This window comes from Sceloporus undulatus, chromosome 7 (assembly GCF_019175285.1).
Source record: "Sceloporus undulatus isolate JIND9_A2432 ecotype Alabama chromosome 7, SceUnd_v1.1, whole genome shotgun sequence".
Classification (NCBI taxonomy): Eukaryota; Metazoa; Chordata; class Lepidosauria; order Squamata; family Phrynosomatidae; genus Sceloporus; species Sceloporus undulatus.
The window spans coordinates 32,445,885-32,465,274 of record NC_056528.1 but is presented as its reverse complement, the minus strand read 5'-3'; the positions used below and the strand labels follow the sequence as shown (position 1 = coordinate 32,465,274).

General features: G+C 42.8%; 1 long non-coding RNA gene across 1 annotated transcript; it reads left to right on the top strand.

Moving 5' to 3' along the window:
* The first annotated feature begins 240 nt into the window (after window positions 1–240).
* Window positions 241–18,595, top strand: LOC121937333. Its single transcript, XR_006105102.1, has 3 exons — window positions 241–275; window positions 11,019–11,100; window positions 18,478–18,595. It is a non-coding gene; the product is annotated as an uncharacterized LOC121937333 (long non-coding RNA).
* Window positions 18,596–19,390: the final 795 nt, after the last annotated feature.

Here is a 19,390-nt window from a genome sequence, read left to right as displayed (position 1 = left end):
CTCAAATGTGCTACAAGACCCCTTTGCATGGAGATTTTAAGTGGTAAGATTTGCTGAAGATTTTTAAGTACCGATCCCCAACTATGTAGTTCTCTGACTACAACTGAGTTCTGATGTGTTGCATTTCTCTCTCCTCCCTCCCTTTATTTCTGCAGGTGTTTCACAAAGTACAGCATCACTCTTCAAAGCTTACTACTGTTTACAGAAAGAAGAGGCCTTCCTTTGGTTGTTTCTGGAGAAAAGCCATCAGTGGTGCAAAAGTGCTTATAGTGCAGGTAGTACATTGGCATCTACTGCAGTGTTGGCACTTCAGTGCCACAATGGCAATGCACACTGTGTTGTCTTTCCAGGTAAAACCATACCAAGGGACCTGGGAAGCAGGTTTGTGTGCTTTCCGTCCCATCCAGTCTTGTCTCATGAAAAAAAAGGCTTCCTATGCTAAGGTGCATCTAGTGCAGTTAGTGAAGTAGCTTAGAATCTACTGCCCTGAATGCTCCTTCTGGCATATGGGGCTGATGGTGGCATTGCAATGGGAAAGAGAACCAGAAAAAGGACATGTAGATCTTCTTTTGTACTTTCGTACTTTTCATTTAAAAAAAAAATGAATTACAAAGGAGCAACTCTAGACCTGAAGGACAACACTTGAACCTTGCAGAAAAGGTGGGAACAGGTGGAACTCAGAAAAGAACTTGATAGATTTCTGCACTACAATGCCCAGAATCCTTGTTTGGTGGAAGGATACTGACCGTTGGAGTCCTGATCCTAGGAGTTGAAAGTCACCCTATTTTTTAAATAAAAAAAGTAGCATTCCCAAAGTTTGGGAACCCCACCACATTCCTAGTAATCACAATTTTTGAAAAGCAGGTCTGCATCTACACTGGAGAATTAATTAAGTTTGACACTAACTACTGTGGCACCATGCAATGGAATTCTGGGAGTTGTAGTTTTGTGAGATATTTAGCCTGTCAGAGATCTGATGCCACAACAAACTACAGATCCCAGGAATCCATAGGATGGAGCCATACAGTTAAAGCGGTGTCAGACTGCATTAATTCTGCAGTGTGGCAGCAGCTGAAGGTAGGTGAATGGGGGTTTATGCATACCAGGTCTCAGTAGTTTTGAGGAATGCCAACAATAATACATTGTGTTTGTAATTAGGAATTGTTAGAATTGTCCTGATCATTTTATATTTTTGGGCAGTGTGGGATTGCTATTCCTTCTGCCCCCACACTAAAATTTCCACAACTATGGCAGGATTATTTTAAAAGATTATCCTGGTGTGTGTGTATATTAAAATTAACAGGGTTTGCATGCTTAGTGCTTATAAATTAATTGAGAACTTGGTATAATGTACCTTTGATACCATGATTCTTATTAACAATGAAGATGTTCTGTAATATCTCTAGTTCTTCATAACCCAATTGGAATTCTGTATGTGTGTGTTCAAATCCAAAGTATTTACCTTAATGGTACAACAAGACAATGCATTTTGTGGCCAAATCTAGATAGATAACAAATGCTACTAAAACAAAATAGAAACAGTATGTTTGATAGAAGAACTCAACATAACTTGAGATGCAGTTATGAAACAAGTAACTGGGAGAAGTTTGTTTTAGGGGCTTAACAGAAATAATTTGGAAAGACTCTCCTGTACATTCTCAAGGAGAAAGAGAACTTGAGACCTACGTTGTTCCCTCTTTTCTCACTGACTCCTCATGTTTCTGGGAATTTTAGTTTCATGGTCCTGGAGAAGAATGACAAAGTGAGATGCTAAGCACTAGTACTCCTGTATTAGGAGGCTCAGCACTAGGACAGATGTGCAGAACCTTCCACATCATACCATTGTTTGACACAGCTTTTCTATGCTTTTAAAAAACCATATTCTAGAAGGTTGAAGTGCCTCTGCCAAGGCTTAGTAAATGGTACCAAGGACTCTACAATACGGTCCCACCCACTTCCAAAATGTAGCTTTTCGGGACTTTTCTAAAACTTGCATTTGGCCCCTAGCCTGAAAAATGGATCCCCATCCTTGGTTTAGTAGCATGGGCAAATTTGACACTCATTCTTTTGGACAAAAAAATTGCCAAAACAGCACAGAAATACAGTTCCCCCTCTGTTTTCATGGTGCATCCATTCTGCCCCTCTCCCCCACGAAAGCAGAAAAAACTGATATTGGAGCTCTTATTGATTTCAATGGCAGCATGCTACTGCATGCGCCACATTATGTCGCCTTCCGTTTCCCCTGGTGTATTTCCGAGGATGAAAATTAGCTGGAATTGCAAGTAAAAGTAACTTGTGCATTGCCCTGAATGTGGTGGTGGAGCCCACAGGGAAGGGGAAACAATAATGGCCTGTATCCTGGGACTTAGGCTATGAATTGAGGAGTGCTAGTGCCCTTAACAGCTTGACTACAGGAATCATAGACTCTTATAGCTGGAAGGGGCCTTAGTGGCCATATAGGTGGAATACACAAGTACAGCACTCCAGAAAGGTGCCCATCCAACCTCTGTTTAAAGGCCTCCAAAGAAGGAGGCTTCACAATCCTCTGAGGCAGTCTTAAAACAATACTATAGTTGAAAAGGACCACAAGAGCCTTCTACTCAAACCCTGGGCTGTGGAGGAATACACAACTACAGCACTCCTGAAAGCAGTCTATCCAACCTCTGTTTAAAGACCTCCAAAGGAGGAAAGTCCACCGTACTCCAAGGCAGTACATATCATTGGCTGAGGTTTTCTCCCCTGGTGCCTTGTTCTTTGTGGATCTGGACTGCATTGCCTCATGTGATAACCAAAAGAAAGGCATTAAAAATGTACTTACTTATTTTATTTATATGCCTCCTTCCTCCCAGGCCGGGACCCAAGACAGCCAGCCTTAAAAATACCAAGGCAGTTGGTTACATGGTCGAGGGTGTTATTCTCGGAGACATCCATAGTTCAAAGTATTGCTGCATCCCGTCGGCAACAGACTGTGCACCGTTGAATTTTTATCCTAGCAGTTGCAAAGTGCTCATAGTGCAGGTAGTTAATGCACCCAAATCTACTGTAATGTGGGCACTTACAGTACTGCTGGATTCTGAGCATCATTTTTAGGGGGTTCCGGTGGAGGGGTGTAGGAAAGTGGCTAGGAAAGACTGTGCTGAACTACAGTCCGTTTTGCAGGTTTGCATCTCAGCTTGCTGTTCGTCGCTGTGCAAATCCATGCAAAACTGACTGTGGTGGTGGTTGTGAGCGGTAAAAGGATCCCCCAAAGTGGTGTCAGGAGGGTGGTGGGGGTTGATGTCTGTGGGAGACAGAGATGGTGGCCAGGTTAGGGAGAAGGATGCCTGTTTCTGTCCCTTGATTTCGAAGGCCGTTGCAAGAGAGCTGACTTCTCCCTGGGTTGGGATTTGTTGCATTACTTGTAGGTTCTCTGAACAGTATTGCACTTGTCCCGGCCTGTGGAGGAGAGGAGAGATTCTTCGGCAAGAACAAAAGGCGGCCGGTGCGTAAGATGGAGGGTGGTTGTGGTGGTTTGTGTTTTGCTGTTGTCGGGTGGATAACGATGCAATTTTGATTAGATTAGCAGGACGAAAATTGCACGGTATCCATCTGTAAACCGCAGGACCTTCGTTGCTGACAAAGCTCTTGTCAGTACTATGGAGATGGAGGATGGATGGGAGAGGTTGCCTGTGGAAAGTACCTTTGAGTGTAACTGAAATGTTGGGGCGGGAAAGTATTAGTATGCATTTAAAATGGTAGTACTGAATCTTGTAGTTGCAATAAATAATAATAAAAATTAAAGCAGTTGTCTTAATATTTGGGAAGGGGAATGTTTCTAGTGGACAACTTTTTTGGTGGGCTTTTTGTGGCCTTTCCTGGGAGCTGATAATTTTGGAGAGGAACAGTGGCCCTTCAAGATTTAACAAGTGACTTTAAATTCACGAGAACGTCGTGTATTCAGTGTAAGCTGCATCCTGATACAAGTCCACCAAATTTCTGTTTGGCAAACTTGACCTGCAAGAATCTCCTGTTACTTTCCTGATAGGTGGTATTTTTGCTGTTGTATGCATTCTGAGGACAGCATTTTTAAAAACATGAAGTTCCTGGCTATGAGAACTATGTACGATAACAGTATGCAAAGGGGATCTGGTAGCACCTTTGAGACTAACTGAACAAAAGCTGGTAGCACGATCTTTTGTAGACTTGAGATGCATCTGAAAAAGTAGGCTCAAGTCTATGAAAGCTCATGCTACCAATTTGTCTCAGATGCTACAATTCGTACAATGGTATATGCATGATGGATAGGTTTGGAAGCAGTGTGAATGAGTGGCTTTTGCATGTTGCTTTGGATAATTATGTCTTCTGTTCTCATGTAGGAGAATGCTTCTAGGATATTCTTTTCAAGTGCCAACATAAATTCTGCAAAATTAAAAAAAAACAGTACAGGAGGTTGAAAAGATGCGCTTTAGGCTATCATTTAATACATTGTTAATGTGCTTCCAAGTTATCTCCAGTTTACATGGAGTCCCAGTCCAACACTCAAAAGCACTATACCACATGGGAACACTTGGGGGTTTCTTGGTAAGATCTCTTATTTAAAGGAGTTTGGCCACCATTGCTTTCCTCTTGTGAAAGTATGGCTTGCCTAAAGTCACCCAATGTATTTCAGTGGCTGAGCGATGATTTGAACCCTGATCTAAGGTCCTAGTCCCAATGCAGCTCACTATGCCACACTGGTTTATACAAATACATGGGGAATATTTTGTGGTGGGAATTATTGGAGTCCATTATCCTCTCTCTTGAGTAAAGCTGATGGGGTCTGTAATCTAACACAAGGGTTATGGATCCCCAAACTCCTGAAGAAGAGGGAAAGCTCAAATCCTGCAATTGGGTAACATCAATGCTAATGAGGACTTCAGCTAATGAAGCTGGCAGGTAAATCTACATTGATTGTTCAGTTCTTTGTCCAGTGATGTCCTAATAAAGTTATGGCTGGACTAGATTTAAAAAGATGTTCCCTGAATGACCACATTTGGTCTGCTGCAACAGATCTGGGGAGGACGGATTTTTTTGGGTGGGGTTGTGCTGGGTGGCTTCTTCATTGCCAAAAATGCTCCATCCCCAAAGATGTTCAGAAATAGTTTTGGTGTTGAAGCCAGGTGTAAAAGGGAGATTAAAGGCAATTGCAATGGGAGTATGGAAGGAAGAAAGAAAAAGATGAAACCGGTTGTGGGGTTTTCTTGGGTGATTTCCCTTTTGTCTTCCTCTGAGAGGGTGACTTGCCCAAGTTGGGTTTCCATGGATGGTTGGGGATTCGAATCCTGATCTCTCCAGAGTCCTAGTCCAATCTGCAAAGTTGGCATTGTTTTAGCTCTTGAAGCCCCCAGACCCTGATATTTTAAAAAGCTAAAGGACACCCAAACTGCCCCAAGCGTGACAATTTATGTTCTGACTACCCTGCCAGAAATGTGAAAGTTGGCTGTGGCTGTATTTTTGGCTTGATTCCTGGAACCGAAAGTGACTTGACATAACTGCATATTTTCTGCATTTGAGAGGTTTGCCTTCCTCTTAAGCTGAGGGAGTGTGACTTAGCCAAGGTCCCCCTGTGAGCCCTGGATTCAAGAGAGTATGACTTGCCCAGGATTTCTTAGCAAGGTAGCTGAGCAGGGACTTTGGAAGTCCCCAGTGCAATACTCGAACCAATACATCATGCTGGTTTTCAAGATTTACTTGGAGAAAGCTTTGCCATTGCTTCTAAGGCTGAGAGTGTGACTTGGCCAAGGTCCCACAGGGTGGGCTTCCCTTGGTTTGCAGGGATTCAAGCCCTGGTTTCCCAGAGTCCTAGACAAACATTCAAAACACTATATTGATTTATGGAAAATAAAATAGTTTAAGAGCTTCAAGGTGATAGGAAACTATGTTTTTGTTGCAACAGGCTAATGTGGCTTCTATTCTCCGGACATCCTCCTTTTCCAGGACATGTCCTGCATGTCAGCCTTCCAAGTAACCAGGAGGAATTTCAAAATGCCCTCCTTTTTGAGCAGGATTAAGAAGCATGAAAACTAAAACATGGAGCATGCAATCCAAAGAAAGCACACAGACTGTGATTTCACTTAAATTCCTTGCTATGTAAACAGGTGTGTCTTGCAAAGGTTAGGCCTGATAATGGTCTCTCAAGTTGACATTAAAGCATGCTTTCCTTCCTTTCTGCCACAGGATGGCAGCCTGCTTCTAAAAAGCTGAAAAATCCCTTTTCTTTTTGAATTAAAGTTGCTGTTAGAATGAAGTCCTCTGATGACTCCTTTAGGTTCCAGGGTGGAAAACCAGATAAAATTAAACCCATGCTGTTCCCATTTTGTGATGAGAGCAAGTGCGGTGAAATGGTTTTAAAGTTGGGCTGGGAACAGCAGTTAAATCCAGCAGCACCATCCCTAGAATTTTATTTTCTGCATCAGGCTAAAGTTGTGGAATAGATGAATAACAGAAGCCTCAAGGCATGGGCAGAGTGCCATTTGCATCGCTGAGTGAAAAATAAGGGCTTTCTTAAAATCATTTGAAAAGAACCATCATAAGGTTTGCTTTTTATTCACGCTGTCGGCGGTGGTATAACTTAAATCCTTTGGCAAGGAGGGAACCCCTCATAATTCAAGATGTGGAAAACATATTCACAAAGACTCTTGCCCTCTAGAAATTGAGACACCCCAGTGGAGGTTTTCCTTTGTCTTTCGAGAGCAAAAAAAGTGGACGAAGTGGTTTTAAAATACCCAGCCCACTGTCTTATATGTATTTATTTATTTTTACTGTTCTGGCTACTTGCTGTAAGGAATGAAATGAAAACACACAATACTGTATACTTGTTGCAAGCTTTTGAAGCTCCATGGGCTTTTTCTTCATCAGGCAAGATGTTACAAACCAAACAGGAGAAAACGACAACACATGAGAAAAGATGCACAGACACACATTTGTGTGTGTTCTATCACTTGGCATTTCCCCATCCAGATAGATTATCATAGAATCATAGAGTTGGAAGAGACCACTAGGGCCATCCAGTCCAACCCCCTGCCGTGCAGGAAATCCTTATCAAAGCATCCCTGACAGATGGCCATCCAGCCTCTGTTTAAAGACCTCCAAGGAAGGAGACTCTATCACCCTCCGAGGGAGTGCATTCCATTGTCGAATCTTAGATAAGAGCACAGTTGCAATGAAACGGATCTCTCTTGGCTCTGTTATCACCATAGCAAAGGGTCCACCAGATAAATGTCAGTCCTCTGAGGCTCTGTTCTGCATCTGCCCATTGCGGGGGCTGTAATAAATCTTTTACCTTTTACAGGTGCTAAACCCCGCTTTGAAAAAGAGACGGATGAAACCTTTATCCCTTTGCAAACAGCAGCACGGTTAATTTCCCCTGAATAGTCATCTCTCGCCTTTCATCGAGGCAAATGGGAACTGACTCAATTTTTTCACTGTGGCGTGCTCCTTCGGGGGGAAAGCATCCATCTAGCAAAGATAATGCTCACTTCTCTTGGTCCAGATCCTAAGGGAAATCTTGTTGTCAGGGGCAGGCTCTTCTAGTTGCAACAGCTTCCCTGGAAATTTCACAGATGCGAATGCTGCAGAAGGAATTGATAGGATCCAGTCTGTTACTCTTGCAGTTCGTGAGTAGGATGGGGACAGATTGAGAGACCCAGAAGTGTAATGGATAATGGTCCTAGACCCTGGAGCTGAGGACTGTAAGTATGGATCAGATAATAAAATAATAGAATTAATATTTTCTGCCTAGAAAATTAGGCATTATTGATTCTGTTGTTGTTCGCCTTCAAGTCGTTTCCAATTTATAGGTGATCACCTCAAGGCAAACTTATGGGGTTTTCTTGGCCAGGTTTGTCCAGAGGAGGTTTGCCATTGCCTTCCCTTGAGAGCATGGGACTTGGCCAAGGTCACTTAGGACTATCACAGTGGGACAATTAGAAGTATAAACAGGGTTTATTCCGTGAAAATCGCACATTTGCAATTAAGATTTTCACACAACATTGCAATTAAACAGCCATTATCCTGGGAATATCTGGCAACTGCGATAAAGCTTTTCACACGACATTGCATTGAAAAGCGATTAAAGTGCCATTAACCCATGAATAACCAGCAACAAATCATTCACAGGAAAATCCCAAAAACATTTTCTTGCTGTTTATTGCTTGGTTATTCCTGGGACAATGGCTCTTTTATCGCACTGTGTCTGAAAATCTTAAAACGTAATTTAATATTAATTGCGCAATTTTCATGGGATAAACTCTGTTTAAACTTGCAATTTTTCTCTCTATGATAAAGTCCTTAGTGAGTTTTATGGCCAAGCTGGGATTCAGACCCTGGCTTCCAGAGTTTCAGTCCAATGCTCAATCCACTTCGCCACACTTACGCATTTAAGATGGGAATAAAAACATAGCAAATTCGGGAAGCCACCATAGAGGATAAGCAAGGCTAAATGGGCAACCCCAAAAAAGTTTTGGACCACAGTTTCAGGAAAGCCAGGCTCAGCCCAAGGAGTGAGGAACGCAATCCTGGTGGAGAGATTAGCCTTGCTACTGAAATTCTTGAAATGGGGGATACCAGGGATTTTGTTTTAAGCTCCCTGCTTGCAAGGAGATATAGACCTTCCTCTTCTTGGAGATGGAGGAATTTGTCATTTCGGTTTGCCTCACTGCCTCATTTTTCCAGTCTTAGGTTTTGCTTGTCACAAACACTGAGAGGTTTAGCCAATCGTTTGGATGTATTTTATAAAGCCGCAGAAAAATTAATATGCACCATAGTGTGCATCTCCCTTAATGCATACACTTATGTACACAACAGAAAAAACAGAATTATTATAAACTATTGATCTGCGCCAAGAAGAGGCGCCCACAGCGTTTGTTCTCTTGTTTCAACACACTACTAAAACCTTCTGTTCCTCCTGTTTCTTCATTATTTTCTCCTTCCGATTTTGCTAATTATTTCATTACAAAGATCACTACTATTCGGTCGGAGCTGACTCTTTCTGATTTGGTTCCCACCACTAATCTCCTGACTCCTCCTACTAACAAATTCTCTGCGTTTTCTCCCGTTTCTCTGGATGAACTTTTTACTCTGCTGAACTCTTCCAAACCCACAACCTGTTCTCTTGACCCAATCCCTTCTCGTCTTCTAATCTCCACAGTTCCTTCTTTTTTTGCCCTCCCTCCTCTACATCTTTAACCTCTCTCTTTCTTTTGGCTCCTTCCCCTCGGTCTTTAAACATGCATTTCCCCATTTTGAAAAAACCTTCTCTTGACTCTTCTTCCTTGTCTAACTATCATCCGATTTCCCTTCTTCCTTTTCTTTCTAAGGTTCTGGAACAAGTCGTCTACTCTCGCTGTCCTGAGTTTCTTGAAACCAACTCCATTTTGGACCCTTTCCAGTCTGGCGTCCGCCCATGGCACTCCACAGAGACGGCCCTCACCAAGATCTCGAATGATCTCCTGCGGGCCAAGATGAATGGCCTTTACTCCGTCCTTGTCCTCCTTGACCTGTCTGCGGCCTTCGACACCGTGGACCACTGTCTTTTAGTTGACTTACTTTCTGACCTTGGCTTCTCGGGTTCCGTTCTCGATTGGTTTAAATCTTACCTGTCGGATATCTTTTGCAGTGGTCTCGGGTGGCCAGACTTCGTCCTTTGTTCCCCTATCTGTTGTAGTTCCTCAGGGTCCTGTTTTGGGTCCCCTCCTGCTCTCTCTATACACACTGTCTCTTGGTAAACTTTTGGTTTCTCTTATCATCTGTACCCTGATGATACCCAGTTGTATCTTTCCACCCCTGACCTTTCGCCAGGCCTTGAGCAGCAAGTTTCATCTTGTCTGACAGCTGTCTCTCACCAGATGCTCCATCTGCATTTGAAGGTCAACATGTCTAAGACGGAGCTTCTTGTCTTCCCTCCTAAGCCCACCCTTCGGTATTCCTTTTCTATCTCTGTCAACAATATCTCTATTCAGCCGGTTCAGGAAGCCTGCAGTCTTGGTTTCACTTTGACTCCTCTGTCATTTATCCCTCAGATTCAGGCCACAGCCAAGGTCTGTAGATTTTTCCTCTATAATATTTCCAAAATCCATCCATATCTCTCTGCTTCTACTGCAAAGACTTTGGTCCATGCCCTAGTGGTCTCTCGACTTGACTACTGCAACCTTCTCTTGGCAGGGCTTCCTCTCTCTCACCTCCACCCATTGATTTCTGTTCAGCACTCAGTTGCTCGTATTATCTCACTCGCTTGCCGGTACGACCATGTCTCCCCTCTGTTGTCATTCCTTCACTGGCTCCCCCTTCCCTTCCGCATTCGGTACAAGCTTCTAGTGCTCACCTTTAAAGCCCTGCATGGGCTGGCTCCTCCCTATCTCTCTGAACTACTTTCTCCTTACATCCCCACTCGTTCCCTCCATTCTGGTAGCCAAGGTCTCCTATCCCAGCCTAGGATTTCCACTGTCCCTTCTCGCTTGCTGCTCCTCACTCCTGGAACCTCCTCCCCTTACAAACATGTCTCTAACCAAAGCCGAGTTAAAGACCATATTGTTTAGGGAAGCGTTTCCAGGGAGTCTGTGATTGTGTCCTGGTTGTTCAGATGCTTGACTCAGTAGTGGATATTGCTGTTTTAACTTGTTTCATATGATGTTTTTAATTTGTTGCCTTAACTTTTAGATTGTACGCCATAGGCAGGCTTTTATATTCTTGATTTTACTTGGTTTTGTACAGCGCCGTGTAGATTTACGGCGCTTTATAAATAAAGTTAATAATAATAATGATAATAATTTTGTATAACAGATACATTCTTTACAAGCTGTTTCCCTAAGAGAATACATTTTACATGTTATTTTTTGACTATCAGAGGAATCTTATGTCCTGGTGTGTGTGTGCAATGCCAAAAACATTTTGGAGTTTCAGGTTGCATAGTGATAGAAAAATGTGGAACTAGACAAGTTTGCGTTAACATTTGCATTTGAATTGAACAAATTTCTTCTCCATTCCTCTTTTCCACTGCAAAGGTGTGTTTCCCTCTTGAAGTGGTGACAAACTGCATAATTTCTACACTCAAGATGCACCCTTGGATAGAAAGTTCATTTATGGGTAAGTGTGGTGTAGTATCTTAAGTCTTGGACTGTGACTCTGGAGACCAGGGTTCGAATCCTGGCTTGATGGTAAAACTCACTTGGTGATCTTGCAAAAGATGGCCTGCAAATCAGTTGGTTAACTAATTTTTAGTTTCTTTCCTCCTTTCACAAAGGTACAAGAGGCATCATTTGCATTTCCTCATAATCATCTCCTTGCTATTGCAGAGTAAATTTCCCAGCAAGGAGCCAAAAATCCATAACCATGTAGCAGTATGTCGCAAAAAACAAGGACCACAAAAATTATTCCAGTTCGACAAGAGGAAGGAATAAAACACTTTGCGATTAGCAGCTGTTGTTCATAGCAGTGACTCCTTCCTGCGGATTCCTGGATAATAGCGACATTTATTCTTTCTCATATTAAAAAGCTCAATGTATTTTATTTAATCATTACAAGCTTAATAGCTAATGTTAGCCTTGAAAGATATCGGTGGGCAAAGCCAGTGCTTCATAATTCAGATTTTGCAAATGAGATTTTGGCCATATGGGAGCGGCTTTCTTGGTGGACGTTTTTACCAAACGAAACAACTACATTTTAACAAAACAAACTACTGCGCAAAACACAACTGACAAACCCCAGCAGACTCTTTCTTTAGATGGAAATAAATGATTCAAAGACCCAGCGTGTTTGAGTGTTAAGACTCTGCAGTGCATCCACACTTCACAATTATACCAGTTTGACACCATTTAAATTGCCATGGCTCCATCCTATAAAATCCTGGGATTTGTAGTTTGGGGGCAGGTACCACAGGGAGAATTCCAATTCCCCTGCACTATAGATCCCAAAATTTCATAGGTTGCAAACGTTGCATTTAAAATAGGACCAAGCCACTGTAATTGCAAAGTGTAGACGTGCTCCAGGAGACCAGGGTTCGAATCTTTGACTAACCTGGAAACCCACTGGGTGATCTTGGGAAAGTCATACTCTCAGCCTCAGAGGAAGGCAATGGCAAACCCACTCTGAAGATATCTGGCCAAAAAACCCCCCACCTTGGAAAAGGATTATCACAATTTTGCAGTCAACCTAAAGGCACATAATAACAACTGAGGTGGTGGATGGAGATATGGTTAAGCCTCCACTAAGCTGCTTTTTTCTTTAAACAATATATGTAAAGTTGAAGGGTTTCATGGCCGACATCCATAGTTTTTTGTGGGTTTTTCAGGCTACATGGCCATGTTCTAGAAAAGCTTATCCCATATGTTTCGCCAGCATCTGTGTGGCATCTTTAGAGAATGAATTCAGCATTCTCTGAAGATGCCAGAGCCACAGATGCTGGCGAAACGTCAGTAATAAACTCTTCTAGAATGTGGCTACAGAGCCCAAAAAACCCACACAAAACTATAGAGTTTGGAATTGTTACCTTTTTGGACATCAACTCTCCAAATCCCTCTGGCCATGTTGTTCGAGGGATTTGGAGAGTTGCAGTCCAAAAAATAGATCATTTAGGAGCTCTCTTTAAATATACTCGGAAGTGGAAATATTGGATTGTGCCCCCAAGGGAGACTTAATAGAAATTATTTGCTCTGGGGCAAGGTACATGATAGCTTTGGCCACTGTCATCCTACTTTATTATTTTTTAGTGTGTGTCAACCCAAGATGTTGCTTCAAAGCAGGAGAGCTCACCATCCTTTTTACTTTCAAGGTAGCAAACAGCAAGGTTAATCCAATTTCTACAATTCTGCATCAATGCCTTTCCATGTTCAGATCTTTAGTACAGTTTTATTGATTTATGTACCATGCATGCCTCAGTCCGCTGCTGCAGTGCACATTGGTCGCTGTTGTTCGAGATGGGAATGCATCCTCATCATTATCACTAGTAATTCCGTTACCGGACATTATAGGATGCAGACACATGAAAAGATCTAAGTAACATGTTAAAATGATGAAAGCAACAAATTGTTATAGGTTGAGTCTCCCTTGTCTGGAAGTATGACATCCCAAATATTCCAAAAACAATTGGCGCATGCTGCATCCGTATTGCAGGAATAATCCAGTTTGACACGGCTTTAACTGCCATGGCTTCATGGTATGGCATTCTGGGACTTGTACTTTTGTGAGATATTTAGCCTTCTCTGCCACAGAGCTCTGGTGCCACAGCAAAGTAGACATACCAGGATTTTATAGGACGGAACCATGGCAGTTAAAGTGGTGTCAGACTGGATTATTTCTGCAGTGCAGACACAGTTTTGCTACATATGGTCCCTGTGGAACATTGGAGGCTGTGACGCTGTAGTAACCATGAGCATCAAAGCAAACACAGTCTGTCCGTTGCAATCGACATACATTTTGACTTTTAGAAGTCAGAAGCCAGACCCTGCAACTATCCAACTGACAGAATGTTAGGTTAAAAGAAAGCCTGTTAACTACTCCGCCTGGAGTAATTATTCCATATTTCCCAAGCAGATGTTGACATTTTACTTTGATGTCCCAGAATTAAATGTCAAGTTATTTCTGTTTAGAATGTAAAATTTCCATTTTTTAAAATCCTCAAGCTATTTAATCTGTAGTTGTATTTAATATGCATACACACATACACAGGTCGCATTCATGACACCGGTGCTATGAGAGCTGACACAATGAGCATCAAATAAAGTGTAAAATCAGTTCTTCCTCTTCAGATTTAGCAACAGGCACTAAAACATACTCAGTTTCAATTGGTAATGTACTTTTTGCTTTTTAAGTACAATTAAATAAAAGTAATTTGTAAAGCCCCAAAGTCTTTTTGGTGGAGTTTAAGGAGTTTTTCATCCTTCCAAAAGCCCGAACGCCTGCAAATTGCATGGGGCTGGATCACGTTCCATTAGACTGCAATGAGGGTTGCATCTGCACTGCAGAAATAATCCAGTTTGACAATATTTTAGTAGTACAGAATTCTAGGAATTGTACTTTTGTGAGATATTTAGCCTTTTCTGTCAGAGAGCTCTGGAGCCACAACAAACTATAATCCCCCAAATTCCATAGCATTGAGTCAGGGTAGTTCAAGTGGGGTCAAACTGGATTGTTTGCAGTGTGGATGCAGACAAGGTGTATTTTAATTGTGTAGACAAGGAAGGCAGTGGCATTGCCCATCTGAATACATCTTGCCAAGAAAACTCCATCGTAGGTACGCCTTGGGATTGCGCTAAGTTGGAAATGACTTGAAGGCACACAGCAACAGCAAACAGCCTGCAAAGCAATTTGAAGCTATTTTAAGCCGGAAAATTCTGCATATTCAAGTCAAAATCAGTAGACCCTGCAAAGGCTTCATTAAAGAGCCGCATGTTACCTTGCTCCTGAAATGAAGTTAACATTGCTGCCAAAGATTATTAGAATTCTCTGGTACCGAGTTCAACTCCAGCGCCACTCAAAGTGGTGGTCTATGGACCGATGCTGGTCCTAGAGCCATCAGCTACTGGTCTTTGGAGAATTTCCTAGGGAAAGAAAAACACAGTTGTACCCACTAGGCACAAATAGACTCAGATTCAGTCATATTAGAGGGAAATAATGTGCCAGTTTCCAACATCAAGTAGCTTAAGAAGCCCTGCTCTCTCATGGCAAACCCCCTTTGAAGAAACTTGCCAAGAAAACCCCATAATAGGTTAGTCTTAGGGTAGCCATAAGTCAGAAATGACTTGAAGGCACACAACAACGTCAAGAAGCTCAAAGGATTTTAAAATAGCAATAAGGAACAGTTGAAAGTCATGCATGTTTGCTGTTGTTATGTGGCTTCAAGTCATTACAGCAACCCTATCATGAGCCAACCATGTGATGCAGCAGCAACAAAAGCCAATGCAATTTGAGGCTACATCAATGGAAGTATAGCGTCCAGACTGAGGGAAGTAGTAGTAGTAATAGTCTCATTTGATTCTGCTTCGGTCAGACTTCACCTGGAATACTATGTCCATTTCTGCACATTACAGTTTAAGGATATTGACAAGCTGGGATGTCTCCAGAGGTGGGCAACCAAGGTGCTAAAAAGTCCGGAAACCAAAGCCTTATGAGGAATGCTTGAAGGAGTTGGATATGACTGAGAGTTTATATGATACTTACCTTTTGTTTTATTACATTTTATCATATTTGTCTGCCACTAGGTGGTCTATAACAAGGTTACAACAAGATTGCGCTAAAAACATACCTTGGAGTCTCCTTCTTTGGAGGCTTTTGAATCAAGGTTGGATGGCTATCTTCTCAGGAGGCCATGCACAGCAGAATGGGGTTGGCTTGGATGGCCCCTGGGGATCTTTTCCAAACCTATGGCTCTGTGTTGCTGCAATGCTTCCCTGGAGTGCCGGGTTATGGCTTTGCAAAGGCCAGCAGCTTCATGTTCTGATCTCACTTGACATAATCCCAAAATAGGATTGAGCATAAATGACCCCATTGCTGGACTGTGTCTGCTTTATGGGGTAGAGAAGCCTTTCCCATCATAACAGGTTTTACAGTATCCATGTTAACATTTAAAGATAAGTGAAATGTACCCTTCTGGTATTAAAAAGATAAACACAAACCAAAGCAGGCTGTGTTTACCCGCCGCTGCAAATCAGGCCATAAATTTGATGTCGCGTAATGCATGAGATTTGGGAAGAAGCCTTAGTACTTGTGAATCTCTTGCTGCCCTCCTTTCACATCTTACGCGCTTGACATCCATTATTGGTGCAACTTGGTAATTCTTGATTCTGGGTTCAATCTTCTTACAGCCCTCCATCCAAAGCTGCATGGGTTTTGGAGGTGTCTCCTTCTTGTATGGCAGAGCGGACCTTGGAAATTTGTTGAAATTTAACATTATTAACAGTTGGTTTATTACTGGGTGGCAAGGGTGTTGCGAAGTGCCATTCGAAAATAATCTAAAGAGTGGGAACAAAGGCAACCTCATTGGCGTAATGAGCAATGTTTTCTCATTTAAGTTACTTTTCCAAAAGTACTGCTAGAGGCATTTTGCTGGGATCCCATCCCCCAGTTTATGCCATTCTCTGATCAATCCTAAGGAGGTTTAAAAATAATAAGGAAAGGAAAGCAAAGATAAAGTCGGAAGTAATTCAATTGCACCGGTCCCTAACAGTGCCCCAAGTAATGACAGTTAATTGTTTCTCCATTACTTGTTCTAAGCTGCCTTGGGTCCCATGCTCAGAAAAATGGCCATGGCCATCCTCTGAGGCTGAGAGTGTGTGACTTAAGGGCGTAAGAAGCTAAGTATGAACCAGCTGTCCGATCTCAACTGAGAAAGGAATGTGAAAAGGGCAATGAAAATGCTAAGGGTGGGGGATGATGCACCTTCCTTACAAGGAAGGGATAAAGGATTTCTTTTTGGTTAAGATTTAGGCAGTGAAGCATGGAAGGATTATGGTAGAGGTCTGGAAACTCTTAAGCATAGCGTGGGAAAGGCAGAGCAAGGGAAAAGGGAATTTTGGGGGAGTACCACTGCAAAGGGCGAGTGGTTTGAGTGTTGGAGTAAGACTTTAGGAGACTGTGGCTGCTGCCACACTGCCAAATTAATGCACTTTGACGCTGCTTTAACAGCCATGGCTCAATGCTACAGAATTCTGGAATTTGCATTTTTTTGTGGCACCAACAGAGATGGCTAAATATCTCACAGAACTGAAAATCCCAGAATTATATATGATGGAACCATGGTAGTTAATAGTGGTGTCAAATGGCATTAATTCTGCAGTGTAGATGCAACCTAAGGTTCAAATCTCTGCTAAGCCATGGAAGCCCTCTGAGTAACTTTAGTCAAATCCCACTTTCTTTGCCTTAGAGGAAGACAGTGGCTAACCCCATCTGAAGAAATGTTGCCAAGAAACCCTGTTTTCCAAGAGCCAGTGTGGTGTAATGGTTTGAGAGTTGGACTAGGACTCCGCAAGACCAGGGTTCAAATCCTCGTTCGGCCGTGGAAACCAACTAGGGGACCTTGGGCAAGTCACATTCTCCCAGCCTTAAAGGAAAGCAATGGCAAAGCTTCCTCTGAATAAATCTTGAGAACCAACCTGATGTCTCAGAGACCAGAGTTTGAATCCTACATTTGTGTGTGTTGTGTGGCTTCAAGTCATTCCTTATGTACGGCAACCCTAAGGCAACCCTATCATTTCAGTTGCACATATGATATTGCAATTTAAAGGTTTAATTTTAATTTTGCTAGTTGTTAATGTCACAACCATTGCCATTATACATGCAGTGATATATGGGAATTAGGATTTATGAGTAACATTAATACAAAACTAGTATTACTAAGGGTTCTGTATGGCACGGCAAAGGAGGAGTGACACCACAACCTACCAAACCGGGTGACGCCAACCCTAGCAATGCTTTTGGGATGGCGCTTGGGGTTTCTTCCAGCTGTGTGAATCTGTTGTTGGACTGCAGATCCCAGCAGCCCTAGCCAATTGTGGGGAATGTTGGGAATTGTGGTGCAACATCTGGAAGGCCACATGTTCCCTTCTGACTGAGTCACAATGGCTGCATCAAAAAGGGAACCTTCTTGCCTTGTGGTCTCTTGGCTCAGTTTTGTCACTTTCCTCCTAAGGGTTCTTAGTTAGGCAGCCCTTTATTAAGAGGAAGACGGTGGCTTGCCTGTACTTTTCCTTGAAATGTCAAAGGAAACGGCTCCTCTTGCGCCCGGCACATTCCTCCTTTTTGCTTGAATGCAAACCGCAAATGCTGCAAGAAAACTAAAAAGGTCAGGTGCATTAAGGGAGAGATGCTCAAATTCTGGGGACTTAATTTGAAGCAAAGGCAAGCTTTTTTGCAAGGGAAAATGTGGGGTCTCTCAGGGAGAAGATCTTCTAATGAGTATAATGCAAAATGGTTAATAAATGGACCACATTTGCTCATGTGAGCAAGAAACATATATTTACCCTGGAAAGGAGCTTTGCTTTACCGCTTTAGAAACTATCACAGAGCATCCAGATTGGCAAATGTTCAGAAATCCTTGGTGTGTAAATGGTATGATATAGTCTATCTTAGGTTGCCTGGTTTTGTCTGGACACGTTTCAGCTTGCTCCTGCAGCACTGCAGAAATAAAGCAGTTTGACACCATTTTAGACTGCCAGGAATGCTATGGAATTCTGGGATGTGTAGTTTTGTGCACTATTTAGCCTCCCCTGTCAAGAATGATAATGTATTTTATTTATAGCCCGCCTCCCTGCGGATTGAGGTGGGTTACAGCAAACAAAATACTAGTACAATACAATATACAGTTAAAATTCACATTTCTAATTAATCCCTAACCCAACCCCTCAAACTACAAATCCCAGGAGTCCATATTAGCAAGGTAAAGTGGTGCCAAACTGCTTTATTTCTCCAGCGTGGCTACAAAACGTTCTTCTCCCATTCTTCTTTCCCTGTTTGTGTGTTTTTGGATAGGAAAACATCTCTTTTGCAAAACTTGGCAGATGAAGCTTTTCAGGCCCGGATGCGAAACACAAAACACCTGCTAATAATGTCTGCAGAGGAAGCTGCTCTTAAATGGAAGGAAGGAAGGGAGAGAGAGAGAGATAGGCTCCAAAAAGAAGCTCCAGCACTCTTGAGACGAAGAAGGAGGTTTTAATCAAAAGCTGGCAGGCAATCCGTCTTCCTGACTCTTCAGCATCCCTAGTCATTTCTATTTTTACATTTGGGAAGGTGAACCCATCTCTTTCTCTACCTGGATTGCTGGGAACTTCAGGCCAGTCGGGGAGTAATGCTTTTGAGTGTTGGACACAGACTCTGGAGGCCAGAGTTCAAATCCTGGCTCAGCCATGGAAACTGACTGGAGCAAGTCGCACTCTCTCAGCCTCAGAGGATGGCAATGGCAAACCCTGCTTTGAGGAAACCTGCCAAGAAAGCCCCATGATAGCTTGGCCTTAGGGTCTCCAAGAGTTGGACGCAACCTGAAGGTACACAACAGCCAAGGTTTCCCCAGAAAGCTGTGCTTCTTCCCCATGACACTGATATTGGGAGGATGAATTCAAAGATAGAGCCGTCTTCGTCTGTAGGATCAGAACGTAGAGAGCTATTGTAGGAACCATTTATTTTTCGGACCCTTGGCATGGCCAGAGGCTCCCTTCCTATAGAAGACCCAGTCCCTCCCAGGTTTGATGCAGCCATGACTGGCACCTGGTGGCTTCCTTGACTCAGACCTGGCTGGAGGGAATTAAAGGGCCAAGGGGAAGCCCCAAAAGGGGGCCCTTACCCCTCCAAAAGCCCACTTTCAGAACTCAGCTGGAGCCTACAAGAAGAGGGGGCCCTTTATTTTCCAAGCAACAAACCTGGCACTCTTTCCATGACCCAGAGACTC